Below are 23,578 nucleotides of genomic sequence, written 5' to 3'. Positions count from 1 at the left end.
ACATATGCCTTAAATTTAAAGACAGCTATCACCGTATAATTGGGTTTTGTATTTTTCATGTCTTCAGACTTGCGAACAACTGTGGGAAATCTCCATCTGTCAAAAAAAAAATACTTCCAGGCAGATTCCCTAGGGGCACAAAAGCTGAGCCCATTGAACTACAGATTACTACAGATAGAATTGATTATCTACTAAGAGCTTGATACAGAACTCCTTCTTTGTCACTTGATGACCACGAATGACTCCTCAGTGTTTTAAATGATCTCATATTAAGAAAAACTCCAATTATTTTGAGCAAATTTAAATCCTCTTCAATAAACTGGGATACTTATACATCCTATGTATGATATATCCAAAACATCCTAGACTTAATACTCCCTTGAGCAAAACAAACCTATTAGATTCATAGGTTCATAGGTTCATAGGTCATTACTAGGCTAATGGCACAGGAGGCTTTGCATGCCTACCCAATAATACCCAGGATATTACAATATACAATATTATATCTTAATTCCCCAGATATGGGATGGGGTAATTTTAGGGTGGTGGGTCTTTGAGTGTTTAGAGCCCTGACTCATTTTACAGACTGCTTCTGTCTATAAGAGAAATGGGCAGTACCCGATGAGTGAATTTATGGCCCCCCCATCCATTTATCCAATTTCTTTCTGATGAAAGTGAGGGACTCTCCTTGTTTTATGAAGATGGGAAGTTTCTTCAATAGACAAGGCAGCCTTTGGAATATGAATCTGTCTCTCCAGCAATTCTTTTAGATTCAGAAATAAGGTTCAGGTCCATGTAAAAGTGTTACCTCTGTATAATTCTTTAGCGAATGTGCAACATTTTCATCAGGGCTAGATCAGAGAATGCCTTGTAGGTCAGGTATAAGTCCCCTTTCAGTAAACAACATGAGACTGAGTAAAGGGATAGGGCCTTTAGTCAGTTTGCATAAGACATATGTCTTACTCTTTGTAGTTCTTTTTAAGTGAAAAACCTTTGGGGCCACTCCAGTTGGTGTAAGTGCTTGGTTAGGTACATTCAAAAGAGAGCATTGTACTCAATTATGGGCCTGATGTGGACCTAGTACAATGGCACTATGATTTCCTTTGATCTTGAAGCCATGCCTTTACTTATAAGTTGAGCCACAAAGAAGGATTTCCTCACTGCTGTAGCAACCTGGTCATCAAAGTTCTTATCCATCTATATTCCTAGTTTCCTCACCACTGGGTCTACTTTTAGAGGTGTGCTATCAAAATTATAATTTGCGGAGATATCTGATTTACCAATGGGTATAATTATGCATTGTTTTAGCATTTAGTGTCAGACCATGGTTCTGGCAACAGTTGTTTGTCATTTTTAGGCCTGCTTGTAGGATGTCAATATCATTTAGTGATTCAATGATTGCTTCCAGCTTACAGTTGTCATTGAACTTGATGAGCCAGAGACTCCTAACACTGGCCTTCACTTCAGAGAAGTATATAGCAAAGAGAGGGGGTCCCAACACTGAGCCCTGTTGGACACCAGTAGTAACAGGTTTGCTTATCAGAAGTGAATTCAATAATCCAGACAACATGGGTTATGTCAGTGAGCCAGCTGGCTATCCATTTGATGATGAAAGGGGTTTATGCCTAAATCAGTAAGTTTGTATATGATCCCTGAGTGGGAAATTGTGTCAAAAACTTGGGCCAGCTCTAGATAAGCAGTGTGTACTGTTTTACCCTCATCTATGGCCCTGATGACTTCTTGAAGAAGTGCACCAAATTAAGCAGGCAAGATCTCCCTTTGACAAAGCCAAAATAAGTTGTCACTTAGTTTGAGGTAATTGGCCTTAGCAAAGTTCTTAACAGGTTTGGAGTTTTGATGGGGGTTCCAGGTTAGTTTTAATACTAAAGGAGATCATTTTGTGGTCAGACCTAACAAGGAAGGAGTTAAAACATTGAAGGGGGCAGCTTTCTCCCATGTTCATGAGTACTAGGTCTAAGACATCTGGACCTCTAGTCAGGGAGCTAACTAGTTTCTACAGGGCATTTGCATTGACAAAGTCCAAAAACCTCTGAGCAACTGAATTATGGGTTGTATAAGTTAATCAATTTATGGAGGGGTAGTTGAAGTCATTCGTAACTATGGTGTTAGGCTGAATATTAAAAGATTCCAGTAGGTTTACGTAGGAGGAGGGGTTTTCCAGAATCATGTCAGATGATCTGTAGCGAGCTTGGATATGATAGCAGGTCACACTTACGGGTAGCTGGGCATGGAATAGCTCAAGTGAGTCATGTTGTTGGACCAGTCTAACATTGTCCTTGTCCTTTATGAATACTGAGAACCTCCTCCCTTTGTTTTATCTTGAGCTGAGGGGGATAAAAATGTATGAAAGACCTTGTAGCCTTTGATAGCCAGGGTGCTTTCTATGGTTCTGAACCATGTTCTGTAACTGATCATATGTCTGCATTCTCCAAAGTGAGGAGTGCTTCCAGGAAGTGCAATTTTTATTTAAGCTCCTAGTGTTGAGCAGTAGTACATGTAGGTAGTTGTGAGTGATATTTGTTATGCTGGAGGGTTTAACAACTTGGCATGGCCTAAAAAAAGGCACTATGGGGATAAATAAAGTTTTTGCCACTAAGTAGTGAGAAGTGCAAACCATCTCTGGCAAATCATCATGGTTTGTCAATCATGTCTCCCCATGCTGACAGATATTGGATACCCTTGTTGTGACACCAGAAACTAAGCCAATTGTCGAAGTCAACCATTTTTGATGGTATTGTGGCATCCTCATAGGTAAAGGTAAGATGCTAGATACATACCCAGAGCCAAGTGCCACACAAGGTTTTTAATGAAAAATATAAAAAATATAAAACAGGTTAAGCACTTTCGTCCACAGGTATCAGGACTTTGTCAGAACTCCATGTTTCAACAAATCAACATTTTTATATCTGTGGGTAGCAACCTTCCAATTGTTCAATAATCAGCTTGATACAAAAGACCTAAGTTAATTACCCATTTTTAAAAAAGACAATTATCTATTTAAACTATTTTAGCAAGTGGAGGATGTACTTAATGTAGTTTGATCAATTTTGTTGTTTTTTAAAATGAATCTATGTAGATTTCGATGGACTGCCTACAGGATATTGCAGGTGATTATCAAGACCTTCTTGTTATTATCTAAATTTATTTGGGAGTCACTAACTTTCATTTTCTATTATTAAATACAGAGATATGCAAATCTTTCTAAACTGCTTTGTAGGAACTAACATTCCTGTAAGCAACTACTTTCAAGATTGAGGCTAGCATATACAATTGCTTGCAATAGAATTCAAAAGCTTTTTGTTTCTAATGGCCTCTAATTACTTTTAATTGTACTATGCTCATGTACCATCCTACATAACATCCCCAGCTACTACCTTACCTCCCCAGTCTATAATCACATCCCTGTGGGAATACACACATCGTGAATAATCTCTTAAGTCTATATTCTTCTGCATTTACTTCTATTTCCTTCCTTTAACATTCCTAAAAAAAAAAAAAAAAAAAAATGTTTAAATTGACATGAATTGTCACTAAGCTTCACATTCCTGCTGTATTAACATTCTCACATGCTTATATGTACTCTTCTGTTCAATCTTACATACTATTACAATATTGTTTTGTATTTTACTTTATTTTATTCCATTATTGTATTGTATTGTATTTTCTTTTTACTTTATTTTATTTTATTTTTATTCTTTTCCTGACATTATGCTATTGTATTACTCTTATATATTGTTACTTGATATTGTACCTATGGAGCTTTTCTCCCCTGGACTCCATTGAAAATGGGTTCACTTGGCCCAATGGACCATCCAGGCAAACAAACTTCAAATAAATAAATAAAAATAAATAAATTAAGTTTATTAGGGGGCCATTAGAAAGTCATATACAATCAATCAATTACACTATTCTATTTTTGTGGGGGTCATGAAAGTTGTCTGTAAGATATATAATACAGCTGGTGATATTATATTCCTTTATATGTATTTCTATAGCAATATGTTACATTATTATATTTCGTGACAATACTCTTTCAGCTTTTCCCAGTTAGGGGTCGCCACAGTGGATCACAGGTCCGCTTATGACTGGCAATAAGTTTATGGTGTCAAGTTGCCCAACCTTCAGAGAAGGCACACATACACTCAGACACCTACCTGCATGTCTTTTACAGTTCAGTTGATCACAGGGAGGACATGCAGACTTCACACAGAAGGGACTGCAGCCGAGAATTGAACCAGAGAGCCCCTTGCTGCGAGGTGACAACACTAACCACTGCACCACCACGGCCGATATATTTTGTGACAATATATTTTTTGTTAATTAGAATCTATATTCAGATGTACAGATATATACATACTTATTATGGCTTTAGTGTTATTTATTACATATAATGTGCATTAATAATCATGTCTGTATTTTTATATTTTATAAATATTTTAATATCTTAAAGCTCAATTTATGTTTAAAACTGTAATATTGTTAAATTTCTATGTTTTGAAACGTTTTATAAATATATCAATTATTCTTAAACAGTTTATTGTCTTCTCCATTTAATTTTTTATTAGTACTTATATCATTTCATTAATGTGGTTAACAAGTGATCAGCAAAAACAGAGTTTTATATTCTTAGCTATTAATTATTGAATATCCATTAATGGCTGGGCATCAAACAGCATTTTCAAATAGTTCATTGCATAACACAAATCAAACAGGAAGAGAGAAATTTTTTATAAGATTCATTAAGTGACCCGAGATGCAAATGAATCAGATTTATCTAACCTAATTGACTATTAATCCAATTGCTCTTCAAAGAATATTGTTCACTGTGCTTGCTCTACTATGAATAACACCTTCTGTATGGGGAGCACAACACAAGAACTGAGGTATTGAATTGGTAAGCATCGATGTGTAATTAAAAAGCAGCAATGCTTTATATGTGCTGACTTTGAAAAAGGTTATTTTATAGATTAGATAGAGTGGTTTGTGATATTATTGTTTGGGATGATGAAATTATACAATGCAAGGAGATCAAATGGCAAATTTCTGTGAATGTTTATATTCTAGAGCTTTGTAAGGGTCAGTTATTAAGCAGGGTCACATATCAACAGTCAGCATGTTTCAGTTTATATGATTACTTCAGTTCTCACTAGTGATTTGTGGCATTAATTTTTGGTGGATTAAGTTTACTGAATTATGACTAAGATATTTAAACGTAACATTTCATGATCAGTAAGATGAAACCTGTTAAGATGAAAGTGGTCTTTCATTTCTGTGTGCTTTACATGATTTTATTTAATGGTGGCATGCATTCATTTTTTTAATTTTTGTGGCTATATTTTTTCTTAAAACATGGAGAAACTGAATGATTACTATTTTTAAGGTATAGGTGAAATAAAAAAGTGTTAATGAAATGATGAGAGGAAGACGGAAGTAGCAACATTTGATGTACAGATAGATTACACGTATCTGTTGATCACTTCACTTATCCTAGTTGCATGTTTAAATGACATTGGTCTACATATGCAAATTAAAAGTGCAGTTTTCAATACCTTTAACAGAATTAGTCTGTACTCAAAATAGCTGAGCAGATATGGGACTGAGTATGCACTTCTCCAGTTTTATAGCACAAATAGTCACATGCTTGTTACTTTTAATTATTATGTGTTCATTTTAAGACACCTAGTGGTGTAATTAATCAAATATTATATCATTCTTTCATCTCTAGCTTGCCCCCCCCCCCCATTACCCGTACACTACAAGTCTTTAGTCTCAATGTGAATATTTAAGAGTAGCTTTCTTTCTAGTAGGGCCATCACAAAGTCAAACCACATAAGTGAAATGTATGCCTTTACATGCTGTTGAATTTATGTTTAGCTGCTTCTCTCCTTGTAACTAATACGAAAATGAATTCTACCCACTTGCACACAAATTGGTATAGAGACCAGAACCGGAGCAGACACTAGACAACATAGGTAGTCACCTAGGGCCACGTGGCTGGGGGGGGCACTGGCCAGGAGGCTTCCACATTAACATTTTAGTTAACTAATACATAAAAAATGCTTCTTAACACTGTGGTGGTAACAACTTCTCCTTTAAGGAGGACAATTAATGCACCACATTCATGCCAGTGTGGATGCAAACACATTCCACACTTGCATGCTAAATTTAAACTATCCATTTCACTGAGAGAGTAAGCAAATGCATGCGTGTGTGTGTGTGTGTGTGTGTGTGTGTGTGTGTGTGTGTGTGTGTGTGTGTGTGTGTGTGTGTGTGTAAGTGTGTGTATGTAAGTAATTTGAACTAGCCATTCTTTTCATTTCTGGGAGATAATAGAAAACACTGGACTGAGCATAACTTGAGTCTATGAATATGAATGTGAGTTATGCTCATTTCAGTGTTGTTCTCCATTATTCCCTAGCCCTCAACTTCTTGCTTTCAGATACAATCAAGGGCACTTTTTAAAATATTAATACTATTATCTTGAAAAGTTGACAAAGTAAGAAAATCTTAGTCTACAACTAATTATTGCCATTATCCAATAAATATAATGTACCACCTTTTCACACAGATATATAGTTAGAACTAACAGAGCAATGTTTTGAGACAAAGCCAAAACAGTTGAGAGGTGTGCTTGCAGGGATGTGCACAAAAATAATAGATTGCATCCTCAACTGACAATAAGCTTTTTAACTGTAACTTCTAAATTCTGGGGAAAGTTATCCAAGATTTGCATACATGAAGGTTCAGTGCCTAAAACTTGTGTTGATGTATAACCAGCAAATCTAAACAGTGTAGTACCTATCAACATGGCAATAATGTTCACTTGCTTTAATTATCTGCTCATACTTTAATTAGGCTATGTTTACCATTCTTATCTAGAGTCATAACTGAAAATATCCCCCTGACCAGTTCATTTAACTTAGTAAACAAATGTTAAATAAATAAAATGACAATTAGAAAATGAAATAGTGGGGGGGGGGGGATTTAATAAAGCCTACACAATTTTTTTTATGTAGGCATCGCACCATGATGCTTACACATGAACATATTATGATTCAATAAGCATTGCTGAGCAGCATGCACGCACACACAACCACGGAATATTCCATGGCATGCAAACCACCTCATAAGTAGGTAAATTTCAGGCATATGAGGGAGGTAGAGTGGTCCAGCATGCAGAAAGGCATCTGTTCAGAGCCCATGTCAGTGTCTGTAGTGTATGCAGAAAAATTCCACATACAGGATTCAAGACAGACAAAAGGGGGTGTAAAACTGTAGATATGTGGACATACATCCCCTGAAAATGTAAGACCACATACACATATGAGCTAAACTATTAGTCTGTACATCAGAAAGATTAAAGAGAACAAGTTAAATTAATAATTTTTTTAATACTCTCGGCATGTTTGTACTATGCACCACAGTGCACAAACATGTTTAATGGAATAAAATAGGAAAATAAAGAATTTTATAGTATGTGACAGAAATGTATTATAGGATCTTGTGTGGGGTCCCTACAATGGTGCATTGCTGCTGTTGCTAAAGTGATAGGGCTATAAAGTGTGTAGTTTGTAGGTTGTCAGCATGGATAACTATGCAAATGACGTAGGGTTACTAAATAGCAGAAAGGAGTAATCATGTCCGCATATCCCCTTCGTGTAGGGTCTTACCCTATGTTGATGTTTACACAGGATGTGGCTGACATCATGGGGGTGTGTCCTCTGAAGTCTAAGCTCTTCTAAGCTTAGGTCTGTGCGCGTTTGTGCTGTGCACTGCCTGGCTGAGTGTGTTAACAAAACCAAATTTATTCAGTTAGAAAGTTTGACCTTTGTTTAAGCTATGCTGAGTTGCACAGTGCTGTGCATGGCATTGCACACTGAAATAGGGCCATTAAATGATGTTAATTATATTGTAGGCAGGTGGAATGCATCGTAGTCAGCTTATTACACATTCTACACCTACAGCAGACCTGTATAAAGTATGCATACACCCTACATTTTGATTTTGCCCCAATACCTTCCGCGGTGGTGCAGCAGTAGCGTTGTTGCCTCACAGCAAGAGGTTCTCCTGTTCGATTCTCGGCTGGAGTGCGGGGAGTGCCTTGTGTGTAGAGTCTGCATGGCCTCCCCGCAGTTGGGTGGGCGTTCAAAAGACATGCATAAGTGGGCATGCCTTTGTTGAAGGTTAGACGTCAAGCTGGCACCTCGGTGTTCGTAAAAATCTACTGCCAATCATTAGCGGACCGGAGTTCCGCTGTGGCGACCCCTAACCGTGAAAAAGCTGAAAGACAAACAACAACAACAACAACAACAACTCTGGATCATTGGAGTACAGACTTGGGATATTTTAACAGAGATGAGGCTTGGGGGCTGCTGCAGGTCTGCTACATCTGTAGGTGCTAGATGCCGAAGTCAATGCTGCTGGAGCTGTTGATAATAGGCCTAGGCAGAGAAGGAGACGAGCTTTCAGGCTCAGGGTAACCTTCCAGGAGCTACATGAGCTAGAGAATGTAGAGTGCTACAGGGTGGGCAGGGACATACTACAGGAACTCACTGAGCTCTGCTGCCCTCAACTCAGACCCAGAGTCAACAGAGGGAAACCCATCCCAGTGAAAACAAAGGTTTGTGTAGCCCTTAGGATGCTAGATACAGGTACATTCCAAATGCCAACTGGGGAGATGATGGGGGTCTCACAGGCATCTGCATCCAGTATACTCCACTAGTTCCTGAATGCTATGCCACCATATGCCACTGAGCACATATCTTTTTCCCTCACCACTGAGGTGAGGGCTAGCAATATGCAGCACTTGTACCATGTAGCACACTACCCTGAAATACTGGGTGCCATAGATTGCACTCATGTACACATCAAAGCACCAGCCGGTGAAAACGGTAGAATCTACATCAACCGGAAGGGGTACCATTCCATCAACTGCTAGGTCATGGGTAATGCCCAGAGGATTATCCTGAATGTGTGCCCTGGCAGCCCTGGTAGTAATCACGACTCCATTATCTGACATGCATCTCAGCTGTGCCAAATGTTTGCTAGGGGGCACATCCTACATGGCCATTTACTGAAGGATGCTGGCTATGCCCTGGAACTGTGGATGATGACACCCACCAGAAATGCACACATACCCATGGAATAATACCATAATGAGGCACACACACAAACTAGGAACATCACAGAGCATGTGTTTGGGCTTCTAAAGTCATGGTTCTGGTGCTTCAATATATCTGGTGGAGCCCTGCAGTACTCCCCAGCCACATGTGCACATATGTTCACAGTATATGCTATGCTACACCATCTGATCCTGAAGAAACAGCTGCAGCAGGATCAGCAAAGGGAAGGGATACACATCCCCCCACTAGTGCCTAGGTCACCACAGCTATTGTCACAGGAGGACTCGGAGGAGTAACCCCCCTGCTCATGACCCTGTAGGCAGATGTAGGCATGCTCAGTATGCCCTGACTTTGGCTAAGAGACAATGCCTAGCACATTCACTGACAACCTAGGGACCTAGGGACTGACACCTTACTCCTACTCACATAAATATATTAAACTTGATGCCAGGCAACTCACACAACCTGTACCTATCCATGTATTGGCTGTGTACTGCTTGCATCAGAGTGAACCCTGAAGTACAATTCTCCCAACTGCTGCATTCACAAGGTAAGTCTCTAACCTACACAGTACTTGTAAGCATTAGTATGATATGATATGTATGGATCTGCTACATTTATGCAAGTAAATATAGTGGGTTATTTGGACAGAAGTAACATCCACATGGGACTACAGATGCCCAGCCCGCTATCATGTGTCCTTTAATAGTCACTAGGCCTCATTCATGGAAAATTCACTACATCAGTCAAGGAGATGTTAAACAATGGGGTTAAGTGATATTTGGACTACCGTGTATCCCAGCAGAACATGTGGTGTTGTTCCCCCAGCCCCAACACAGCAGAGCTTCCATATAACTGCTGTAAAAATACTCATTAATGGTATATCAGCAGTCCAGGCAATCTCACGGCAGTAAGATAAAAATTGATCATACAGTGTATGTCTCACTTAATGTAAGAATAACAACATACATATTTATGCTATTGATTGTGTGATAAATGACTGCTCTCCATCTGGCAGCTTGTGTGGCTCAGTGGACTAGGATAATAAGCATGGATAATGATGTTGATGGCTCTAGTCTGGCAGTATGCACATCTTTTGGATGTAAGGTACTATTATGCTGGTATTTTTACAGACTCACAATCTGTGTGCAGTGTAACATTATTAACTTTTGTCACATATTTACATCAGACAACTGAAGAACGCTGTGGACAGTTTGAGTGAAGTGCAGTACTGCAGACACAGGGACAGATGTCATTGTCTGTAACATACAGAATCCCAGACTGGAGTAGATATGTGTGGTCTGGAGTCAGTTTATAAGTACCAACAAGCCCACTGGGCATGTTCATACACTTAGTTACACAGAGCCCAATTCTGTTGCCCCTTGCCCAAAATGACCTGTTATGTATAGATATGTCTATGCATACATGCATATATGTATGCATATCTGTCTGCCACTATCTCTCTCTCTCCCATAGATAATATATCTATTTCTATGTATATGCAAATAGAAATATACCTATATATACACCTATATATAGCTAAAAATTTCAGGTCTCTCCCCATATATCTGTGTAAAACACATGCATCCATATATATGTATATATATATATATATATATATATATATATATATATATATATATATATATATATGTGTGTGTGTGTGTGTGTGTGTGTGTGTGTGTTTTATATATATATATATATATATATATATATCTATATATATACGGGCTCACTTCTAAATCTTGAAAGCTCCAAATCCTGAATCTCAAAATACTAAACTCGAAATCCCGACAGCTCAAAATACTGAATACTCATAATATCGAAAAACATACAGGACACCAACACTGACTATATTGCAGCAGAAGTACACACCCCCCTGCTGCTTAAATATATCAACTCTGAGACCGCACTTCACTACACTAAGATGAGTTATGTTGTAATGTTGTTGTGTCTTTCGGCTTATCCCGGTTAGGGGTCGTCACAGAGGAACTCCGGTCCGCTAATGTTTGGTAGTGGATTTTTACGTGCCGAGTTACCAGCCCTGACGCACAACCTTCAATGAAGGCACGCTCATTCACGCATGCCTCCACACAGAAGACGCTCTAGCTGAGAATCGAACGGGACAACGTCTGCTGTGAGAAGAAAATGGCAAACATACCATTACATGCTTCACAATCAACTGTTGTAACCTTAGTCATGTTCCCTTTTAATGTACTATATTACAACATATGAGTTATGTTTTAATATAGTACATTAAAAGGGAACATGACTAAGGTTACAAGAGTTGATCGTGAAGCATGTAATGGTATGTTTGCCATTTTCTTCTGTGAAGTGCGATCTCAAAGTTGATATATTTAAGTAGCAGGGGGTGTGGGGGGCACATCCATCCACATGGGGGGTACAGGGGGTCTTGCCCCCTTGCTTATAGTTGCAGAAGAGTAATATGTTTCTGTATGCATTTCTTCTGCAATAAAGTTAAGTGTTGGTGCCCTGTATCTTTTTCGATATTACAAGATTCAGTATTATGGGTTTTCAGTAATATATATATATATATATATATATATATATATATATATATATATATATATATATATATATATATATATATATATATCGTACACACACACAGCTACATACACCCCTGTTATAGACATAAATACGTGTAGATGTCTGTATTGTCCTACATACCTGATAGTGGTGCGTAAAGCTGCACTATCATATATCTTTAATGTTGCTCAAAGGATCCAGCGTAAGGGCTCAACAGTACATAATGCACTTCTACAGACCACTGTGCCTGCTGGATGTCACCAGACATAGAGTAACAGGTGAGCAAGTTGTGTAATGTATAATGTTGTCTATGCATGCATGGACAGGGCACATTGTTCTTGCTCACAGGCTTGCTCATCTAAATGCAAACAGCCACATATGGCCAAACTGGTAACTGTAGCCACATAGCTAGGACAAATAACAGTTATGTGACTGCTAGGCTATTAGATGCAGATAGCAGTATGAAGCAATTTTACTCTGCATGCCACAGATGCTGTGCAACACAAGCCTAGTTTGTGTAATCCACAAGTAGTTTGCCTGCAGTCACGTCTAACACAGAAATCAGCTATTGCCTGTATGATAAGTCCTGTGATCTATAGTGTGTAACAGTAGTTAGGTAGGGGTTCTAATCTCACTTCAGACGTCTTTGTGAGTGTGTGTGTGTGAGTGTGTGTGTGTGTGTGTGTGTGTGTGTGTGTGTGTGTGTGTGTGTGTGTGTGTGTGTGTGTGTGTGTACACCCATGCATATACCCCCCTGCAAAACAACTGTGAATTCCTCATTGACTATGAAACTACAATAGTTCTGCACTTTTTGGCTCTGTAAGTTGCTGCCAGTTTCCAAACTGCCCTCTTCTACAAGGCCTGCTGATTTCATTAACCTTAAGACTACCAGGTGCCATTATAATGTCAGACTTAAGCAGTGGCTGGTGTGCTAAATACTATGATCTGCAGTGTGTAGTAGTTGGGGTTCTAACCTCACTACAAGCTACTTGGTGTGTGTATCTGTGTGTGTGTGTGTGTGTGTGTGTGTGTGTGTGTGTGTGTGTGTGTGTGCATGTGTGCATGTGTGTGTGTATGTGTGTGTGTGTGTGTGTGTGTGTGTGTGTGTGTGAATGTACCCCCCTGCAAAACAACTGAGATTCCCTCATTAACTATAAAACTGCAATAGTTCTGCACTTTGGCCTTGTAAGTTGTTACCGGTTTCCAAACTGCCCTCTTCTACAAGGCCTGCTGATGTCATTGACCTTAAGACTAATAGCTGCCATTAAAATGTCACACTTAAGGAGTATCATGTGCAATAAATAGTGTGCTCTATAATATATAAGAGTAGTTAGGTAGGGGTTCTAATCTCACTCTAGACCACTTTGTGTGTTTGCATGTGCATGTACTCCCCCTGTAACAACTGAAATTCCCTCATTGACCAAGAAACTGTAATAGTTCTGCACGTTTTGGTCATGTAAGTTGCTGACAGTTTCCAAACTGCCCTCTTCTACAAGGGCTGCTGATGTCATCGACCTTAAGACTACCAGATGTTATTGTAATGTCAGACTTCAGCCATAGTGCATGAGATAAGTAGTGTGATTTATAGTGTGTAAGACTAGATATGTAGGGATTCTAATCTCACTCAACTCCACTCAATGTGTGTGCGTATCTCCATGCAACATAAGAATGATCATCTCAGTAAATTAGAAAGAGGTAGAGTACATGGAGGTTATGAGTATGTCAGTTTTGGGTGACTGTGCCCTCAGTTATGACATATGATTCCTATCTTACCACTGGGGAGATATGGTGATCTCAGGTACATTAAGTGTAAACCTGTGTGGCCAGGCCTGTGTGCCCAGGTCTATCACCCCTGAGTATGTACATCACATGTTGCGCGTGATGTGCTACTTATCAGGAACATAGGTGTTACTGATGAAAATTATACTATATATATATATATATATATATATATATATATATATATATATATATATACATGGAGTTTATGGCCAGGAGTATGTCAACAGGTATTTGTTCATCAATACCCTGTTGTAGGACATTGACATAACTCACAGAGTCTGTGACTGCTCACAGTTTGCAGGCATCAGCCAACATAGTCAGCCACAGACAGTCAGTATTCACATGTATCATGGTTAAATTAATCTCAAGCAGTACAAGACCCACAGCTGAGCCCTGTTGAACACTGTTGCTCAAAGATCAACTGTTGGAGGTGGATTGTCCTATTTTGAGTATGTGTGCCATCAATGAGCCACATAGTGACCCCCAGACCTTTCAACCAATCAGGGACAAATTTGAACAGAATCAGAGAAAAGTCAAGAAAAAATCAGGGACAATCAGGGACACTTTTAAAATATTAGTGCTATTAAGTTGAAACATTGAGAGAATCAGAGCATATGAATTAATACACCTTTTCTGAAGTAAAAGAAGTCTATAACTCTTAATTATTGTCATTATTCATTAAGTGTAATTCACCACCTTTCTAAACAAAGTCACTAGTTTTAGGAGGGATTCAGAGGGACAGAGCTAAAATTTGAGTCAAAATCAGGGACGTCCCTGAAAAATAGGGACAGTTGAGAGGTATGGTGACCCCTATAATGATATTACCATGGATGCCTAAGTGGCTGCTTTTGTCAGTGATGCCTGAGTGGGGGATAGAGTCACATGACATGGCTATGTCCAGGGGGCTGTATGCCCTGACATCCCCTCACCCAGGTCCTTGGTGACTGCCTCGGACATGTCCACCACATATAATAGCCATGATCTCCCTGTCAGACATTCAAACTGTGTACAGTCAACTGTTTGTAGATCACATATATGTTTGCTGATCAGCTTCATGATGATTTGCTCCATGGCTATGCAGATGTGGCTACTCAGACAAATAAGTATATAGTTCCAGTGGTTGGTGGATGCACCACCTCTGTGCAAGGGGATAACATTTGCCATTGTCCAGTCAGCTGGGATGCAGCAAGTGGTTACAGTATGATTGCAAGGAGTTCCCAATGCTGTTAGTAATCCTTGGTGAATCCCATGTAGGACACAGCCTTTGATGTTAGCATGTCTTATAGATGCTGTGCATCCCCCATAGAGAGGACAGTTATGACCTGCTCTGTAGATATGGAAGGTATGAGACAGGTTGTATGAATGACATGTGGCACATGTGGTGGGGACAGGGGAGTGAAGTTGATGCAGAACCTGTGGCTATGAGTACAGACCAATTATATGTGGTATCATTAAGTACGAGTTCACTGACAATCTGAGCCTGTCCTCTCAGGTTGCACATGTAACTACACAGTGCATTGTGGTTCTGCTTTGTTGGGGAGACTGATTTTGTCACATACTGTTTCTACATGACATCACACAAACATTATGTGCCTATTTCAGCTGAGGAGATTGTGCTTCCATTTTAGGGGGCACCTTCACCTCAACTGTCACAGAGCAATGTCTACCTCTTATTGTACAGCCTGCTAATGGCAGTTGTCCACCACAAAGGTTTGCTGTGCCCTGAGGAGCTCGAGTTCCTCCTATCAGGTGCAGCCGAGTCTATGCAGTTGTAATGCTGCTTACATAATGCATGTGTGTAGAGCTTTGCATACTTGCCTGTCCCATCTGAGGGGGTGCTGCAGTCATGGTATGTAAACTATCCCATAGGGGGTAATACATTGCTTTGTTGAAGTATATTTCTGTATTTTCTGCAAGGGGTGGTTAGATCTGATAGTTTTAATGAGACTGATCTGTGGTCAGAGCTTAACAGGGAGGACCTTACAGTGGTGGACTGCAGTGGTTACCCATATTGGGAAATGCATGCACTACATCACCTCCTGTTCTGGGGATGTCATGCCACTGGTCCACGGCATTGTAGTTAAGGATGTGGACTAACCTTTGGGCAAGCAAGCTTCAGCACGACTAAGCAACACAGTAGGTGGTTACATAACATCACTCCAAACCATGGTGAACTGATATATCTTGATAGACACATGTACATTCAAATAAGCACAATGGGTGTCTGGATTCATGGAGCTACTTCTTTAGCTGTCAATGGCTTGATTAGGTTCCCTTCCAGCTGTGAATAGCACCTACAGTGTCTCCAGGAAAGCATAGTGTCTCACTAAATCTGGATGTGTATCTATCCTTAATGAATATGCATACACCAACTGCATTACCTTGCACACTGTCAGTTTGAGGTCTGGACATGTGGAAAGACATGTAGTCTGGTATGGCTGTGGTGTTGTCCACAGCCATGAACCAGGTGTCTTTGACTGCACAGATGTTTGCATATTCCAAGGTGAGGACACCTTCCACAGAGTGGGGTTTAGTGTTGCCACTCCCAGCATGTAGCTGTATGATATGACATACCTAAGACATGTGGCAGGTGGAAACACTTTGACGAAAGCTGGCCAGTCCTCTGCAGTAGGCCACACAGCCTTCTCATGCAGATATCCACCATTAATCTGTTGAAGGGCAGGATGCATGAAGTGCTGTGAAATTGTCACCTAAGATGGCTCACCACTGCTGTAATGCTTGTTTCAGCAAGCCTGATCAATGTCACTGGACATAAAACATTATACTGTGACACTGCTGCTTTGCTCCTAATCACCATCTGGTCAGTTCCCTAGTGATGTACCACCAGATCTGGTACAGTAGGCATAATACATGCAAAAGCCAACTGATTGTTCAAGTTGCTAATCAAAGCAATTACCTGGAGGAGGATATGTGAAGCCTACAGAGCCTTTCATGATGTGGGACAACCATGTGGATGAACAAACAAGCTGTGTCCTGCTACTCATGAGCTTCATAGTAACATTTTGCATGTGATGATAGAAAAAGTATCGGAGCATGGTATCCCATGACAGTGGTTGTGGTGAGACCAGCAGCAGTAGTAGCCAGGCACCAGAAATTCAGGTGACTCCCCTGTTTTCTGCATTCTTCACACAGGAATTGTGTCCTTGCAGTAGACACCACTTGAGTAGTGTCCAACTGCAGAATACCTGAGTAAAACCTCCCACCTTACCTTCACAGGGTATGCATATTACCATTCCCTCCATTGTTTGTCTGTGCTATGTACAGACACCTTGGATAACTCATGATGGAAGCAACTGCAATACTTAGTTGCACAGAGGACAATTAGCATGCAGTGCTAAGCAGTGTCCCCAGATCTCTCAGTTGTCTGATATGTAAACCCATGAAAGAAGTTAGCATGGATACAATCAGTAACAATGTCGTACACGTACTGACACTGGACCAAACACAGTTTGTTTTGTTCAAGGGCAGATCATGCCTAGCTACCCTAACTGGTGGACCTCATTGAGTTTTATATTATGCAAAGGATGATGGGAATATAACTCACTCCACCTATCATTGCCTGACAAGGTGTTTGAAAATATTATGCCAGCAGACCTTGCTGGAAACTGTGTAGGTTATTTACAGAGTGGTATGTTAGCTGGTGGATAACCAAGTATCTGAAAGTCATAATCTGGTAAGCTATCATTGGGTAGACCTATGCTACAATGATGCCAGTCACCAGTGGACTTCCCCTCAGACATCATTAATGGAGTACCCCTTGTATCCATTCCCTTCTCTGCAGTCCTGGCCACTGTCAATGACCTCTGACTGACAAAATTAGCACGTGATTGCATATTAGGAGCTGTCACTGAATGACACACAGAACCAACAGTTATCCAGGATGGCCTGACACACACATTCAGTTGCTGTCAGAGCCACTGACAAATAGTAAATGCCAAGGACTGCACAATACTATCCTTTTTGAAGTCATCCACCCCTGGAAAATATAGTAGTGTCCACACATCACACACAGTTGAGACATTACCGATGGATTTATGGACACAGAGAGTAATGTAACCTTTGACTTTTACTGGTCAGTAAGATGTGTGAACCAGTCAATTTTATACAACCTATATGGAAAGGTATGGCATGTAAATCCCAGACTGTCATTGTTATACTGTATTTGGCTCTCATCACACCTGTCATTGAGTACAATGGCACCTTTGGTATGTCACCTCACAGGCATATCTTACAACTGTGGCAGCCACACAGGTTCCATGGTAAACCAATACATATTGTAGATAACATGTCTGACGCAGTCTGTGTCAAGAGTGCACTTGTGTAGTCTGTCTCCTACATGCTATGGAGGGGATGTGTATGGCTGTCATACATGGAGGTGTCAGATCTCACTGTGTACCTCCTTCTTATCCAAGACAGAACTAACATGTATTACCTGTTCTACACACCTACACCATCACTGTGGAATAAATAGTACATGCTGCAGAGACAGGTATGTAACACAGACACTACATCCTATATGTATCAGGCTCCCCATGCATGTGAAGCACATGTCTGCTGTAACTCACATCATGTGCAAGTTACATTATGGGATGCAGAACAAGACAATCATAACTAGTGTAGGGCAAATGTTTGTAATTGACACCGGAAAATTGTTGATGGATCATCTCCATCACTACAGTTTGTAGATGTGTTAGCTCCAGAAACCCTGGTGACCCTTATCAGGGGTAGCAGCCCATGTTATAGATGACAGCTGCATGAGTAGGCTGTGTGATGCCATTGTCCTTGTTAGCCTGTTATACACATATGACCATATGGAGCCATGCACCTATACCACTGTACCTTGCTGGAGACATAGGTCTTCTGTACTGACATTCCATCATGTGCTGTGATGTCTATGGGGTTATTGTCACTGTGTATCCATAGGTGTCCCCTACAGACTCCTGAAACTGAACCATAAACAGGTCAGTGACACACCTTTCATTGTGTAAGTATACAACCATTACAACATCATACAGCATGAGGTTCCAAAAGTATGTGGCTTACTCATTACAAATGTCAGCATACAGTATCTGTCAGTGACCAGTACAAGTGGCATGGCAAAGTAAGACTGCAGTACACAAATACATATTAATTTATATAGTCACCCTGTGCATCAGATACATAGCTTCTTTTGCCTGCATTGATGATGAGGATGACAAGAATGTGGCACAGGTATTATCATTTACACAGGGTGTTGTGTGGGGGTGCAGGAGGCCTAGGTTGACCCAATAGGTTGAAAGCATGTGTGTGAGTCAGGAAGGGAAGCAGGCAAGATGGACCATGGAAATATGCTGTGTGTGTCTGTAGATGACCTGATTTCAACAGTGATGTGTGAGTGTGAGTGTATGCATGAAGACAGTCAAGCTCAGTGCTAGCTCTACATGCATGTATGTTGGACTGCTGTGAACAGTGCATGGTAGAGCAGACAGTTCACTGTATCCGTCCCTGAACACAGGAACTGGTTCTGCCTGGAGTTGCATTGTCACCTCCATGGCCAAGGTCAAAAGAGGTGCTAGTACCTGATGGTGACTACTGTCTGCTGTGACCGTGTCCTCCAAGGGAATGCCCAGAAGCATGAGTCCATGTCCTGCCATGTATTGGTGTGGACAGCACACTCCCCTCTGAAGCACTGGATGTACTGATACTACTGGGACATGATTGGCCATGGCTATGTGGACTCTCAGCAGATGTACTTGCTGACCTACGTCCATGGGTCCAATGCTCAACTCCAACCAGATGTTCCATCACAGACAATGTGCATTCCAAGACAGATATTCTGTGATCTGTCTCAGACCACCTTCTTTCCACTTCATCAGTGAACTAATTCCAGGTATCACCAGTGTGGTGGAGGCAGTCACAGATGTCAGACTGTGCTGCATCCATAACCCTGAGCATTTGTCTGGAGTTCCTTTCAGAACATGCCTGTGCCTCCATGAAAGCCTGAAACATACTCCGAGTGACCAGTGATGAGACACCTGCAACAGATGGTGGAAAAGAAGCATACCTCCTGTGAGCACGCCTATCAATCCACCTGTGTGGAGCCTTGTCAGCTGTTTGGCTATGTCTAGTGTCTACACTCACTGCAGCCATAGTTGTCACACTTTTCTGTTCAATATCCCCATCCTCTGACTGTCCAATATCTGTGGCCTCTGGGGATTGGGTATATGTAGGCATGCTGACTGTGTGCGGTGATAATGAGGACATAAGAAGGATGCAAACCTCTGGGGCAGATTCAGCCCCTGAAACCCCCACCTGTGCCTCATTTTGGCCACCATCATCATCACAGTCTGAAGAGACACTGACATTGGGTTGTGTTGGGGACAGAGACCCACCCCCCTGGTCACCTGTGTTAAGAAATGAAAAGCAGTACATTAATACCTGCACTATTATGCTCTACAGTACTGTGTTGCAATATATGTAAAGCTGTATACACTATTGTCACTATTACAGACCTGTTTAACTTCTATACTCATATAATAGGACACAAGGACATTACTTTTCCATTAAACATCTGTAGTTACTTGTAAATAAAAGCTCTTTACACTGCAGTCTCATCAGCAACAATGAGGTACACTGTTGACATTTGTGAAGACTATGCACAATTGACACATATGGCAATATGTAATGTCCTGACAATACTGTCACATCTATCAGTGTTGTCACATCTGCGACTCTAAAGTGTTAACAGTCAGAAAATATCTGTGCAGTTGACATTCATGTCGACAGTACAGCAATCCAGCCACAAGGCCTGGGATGACATTTTAGAGAATACATTGCAGTAAATTGACATCTGTAACAAAACAGTGTTGTGCTTACCAGGAGCAGGACCACAGCCTTGTCTGATTCCTGAGGCACCTGTGAAAAGTTGAGGGTGGCCTTGTACACCACAGCCTTGTCTAATTACTGAAGCACCTGTGAAAATTTGAGGGAGGCCTTGTACACACAGGGGTTAGAGCACTGGTTTATTAAACCAGGGGTCATGAGTTCAGATCAAAAAGGCTTGTACCTGTCTTGTATTTGGATGGCACAGTGGTGCAGCAGTTGCATATTTGCCTCACAGCAAGAGGTTCTCTGCTTTGATTCTCTGCTGGAGTGCCTTCTTTGTGGAGTCAGCATGTCCTTCCTGCATTTGTGTAGGTTTCCTCCAGGTGTTCCAGTTTCCTCCCACATTACAAAGACATGCATCTGGAGCATTTCTCCCCAGGCCTCTACTCAAAATTGGCTCATTCCAAGTCAGACTTTCCTGGTAAACAAATGTTAAATAAATAAAATAAATAAATAAACACCACTGCATGTTGCACTATAAGAGGGTAATATGAAGGTATGTCTAACATTTACAGTAGTTACTTTGTTAATTGATATGTTGGTCAAAATCTGATCAAGAGATTCAAATTGCAGTTAACCCCCCTCCCCAAGAACAAATACCTGACACCCATGTAAAAGTATCTATACCCTGAATACTACTATTCCAATGCTGATCAAACTATGCCTACATGGATGCTCCTCTGAAGTGGAAACTGTGCCATCCACATCCATGATATACAGTGTGACTGATGCCTGGGCACTGTCATGTGTTCCTAGGTTCACTTGGAATTCCTCATTGGCTGAGAGTGGTTGTTCTGCTGCAGGCCCTCCACCAGTGATACCATGATCCCTGGCTATATTTGCTGCTCTTCTGCATGCAGCATTAATCATATCTGTGGCACACTGTCGAACCTGCTCATATGTTCTGCTCTGGTGATTCATGGCATTCACATCATGGACAAGGTCAGCCCATAATGCTGCCTGATTTTCCTTGTTGTGCCTTCCCTGGCCATTAGGAGTTCATGGTGTTGATGGAGGCCTTCCAGGATGATATAATTCTCAGCATCCATAAAAGGTGCAAGTTGTCTGGCATACATGTTTCCTGAAAGACAACAAAATGGGAACACATGTCAGGATCGCATACATGGAAGTACACTATGCAGAGATATGACAAGAATAGAATGGCTGACATTATCCACTGCTTGATCTCATGAGTGCAAACATACCAGCTGTGTGGATACAACTCAGATACTAGCAATAGTCAGCTATTCCTGTGTGTGCCATGATAGATACTGCAGTATGATCCCACACCCAACATATAAGTCCATTGTAGTGTGTCCCCTAGAGGCAATCCCCATGACAATGTGCCAAAACAATAGTGCCAGACAAATAGCAGCATGGTATTACAACCACTATAAAGGGACATACCCACGTGACCAATGTGCCACATTGACAAAAAAAATTCCACCCTTGATGTACTGTATGTACATCCTCTGTAAGTGTAATAAATCTAGAGATCAAGGACATATCATCAATACAGTTCTAAGAAGGGCTTAATGCTGTAATCTCCATTTCCACTATGTATATTCACACATATGCATCATTTTGTAAACAAAAAGGTTACATACCTGATAGAGTACAATGCTCCTCTGTTGATATGTGCAGATATATAAAGTGTTTGGCAATGCATTTACTGTCTGAAGAAAGTCTCATACAGACTGGTTCCCCTAGCCAGCTGTTTGCCTCTTTAACATGGTTCTCATTACCAGGTGATTGGCTCTTAACCAATCTGTGGTTCTTAAATGTTAATTGCAGCCAACACAGCCAATATGCAGTATAATCAACCAATGACATGCAGTCACTGAACAAGATATACGGCCTTCATGTTGATTATAAGTCCTCTCTGATATATTGTGGTGGACATTTCTGGGGTCAAGATACTACGGCATTGCAGAGAGTATGTCTGTAGCAGCTACTTTTACATACAGATGTGTGGGCTACAGGCTGCAGCTGATGCTGCAGGCAATAGGCATAGGCAGAGAGTGTGAACAGTTTAGAGGACAAGTTGTAAGAGCAACTGTGGGATCTGTGGCAGCCTTGTTGTAGAGACTACCAGAGTGAAGGTACCCCTTCCACTCAAATTAAGGCATATGTCTAAGGTAAGTATGAGAGGAACAGAATCACTAACAGAGTACTAGGCAACATGTTTGTTGTGTCCTTGGGCAACACAGGGGGTAAATATACCAATTATGTCAACCATTTGAGCAAATGTCAGGCCATATTTTACATTATGGTATTCATTTGGAACATGTGTGCTTGCAGTCCTTGTTAGTAGCAAGACCTCCATATGTGTATGTTAGTTGTGCAGCTGTGCTAATCTGTAATATCATAATGAAATGATTGTGTGCTGCACTCTGATATTAGTGGGCCTTATTTGCATCGCCTAAGTCAAAATCCTCTATGAATGCATATCAATGCAGGACCTGATACTTTATGCACTTATAGTGTTGCTATAGGGATATGTCAAATGTGTTTCTATCTGCAGGCCTGTGGCTTATGTCACTGAAAAGCAGACATTTCATTTGAAATGCATTGTGTGGATTAAGAGTGCATGACTCAATCATTCATTGATAGCTTCACAATAATGTAATTTTAAATGCTACACATCACTGGATTTGAACCCATGACTATGTGTGGCAAAACGTTCTGTTTGCAAAGCATTTAACAGACTGAGCTACTGAGTCAATGCTACAGCATGTGCATTTGTGAAGGTATAAGTGCACACATACAGTCTGTGACATAGCTCCATTATATCCATTATTATGTGCCTGGCTTTATAGGGATTTATTTAACCACCAGAGTCCCAGTTAAACAAGTATTTTGCCATTAATGTTTTAGCAGGTGTAATTGTACATGTTGCTGTTAAAAGTGCCCATTTACCTGGTGTTAGAGACCTCAGTTACATCCATTAGTGTTTGTCTGGCTTTCTAGTGGTATAGTCCCGTACAAGACTGGAAATTACACTCCCTATGAGAGCACTGCCAAACACTTGAGGGGAAACTAATATACAGACCCTGAAAATTTAAGGATGAAGTATTTAGGTGGATATTCTGAAGTTCAAAGCAAATCAACCAGTACTTACTGAAAACAAATAGCTTGTGAAGAATGATGAAAAGAGGGTGGTCGCATGAATGGCTACTGCCTAGCTACTACTAATGCTGGTCTCATCACAACTTCAC

This window comes from Protopterus annectens, chromosome 8.part0 (genome assembly GCF_019279795.1).
Source record: "Protopterus annectens isolate FY-2018-M chromosome 8.part0, PAN1.0, whole genome shotgun sequence".
NCBI classification, from domain to species: domain Eukaryota; kingdom Metazoa; phylum Chordata; order Ceratodontiformes; family Protopteridae; genus Protopterus; species Protopterus annectens.
The sequence above is the reverse complement of the archived record's forward strand: the minus strand, read 5'-3'. Positions refer to the sequence as shown.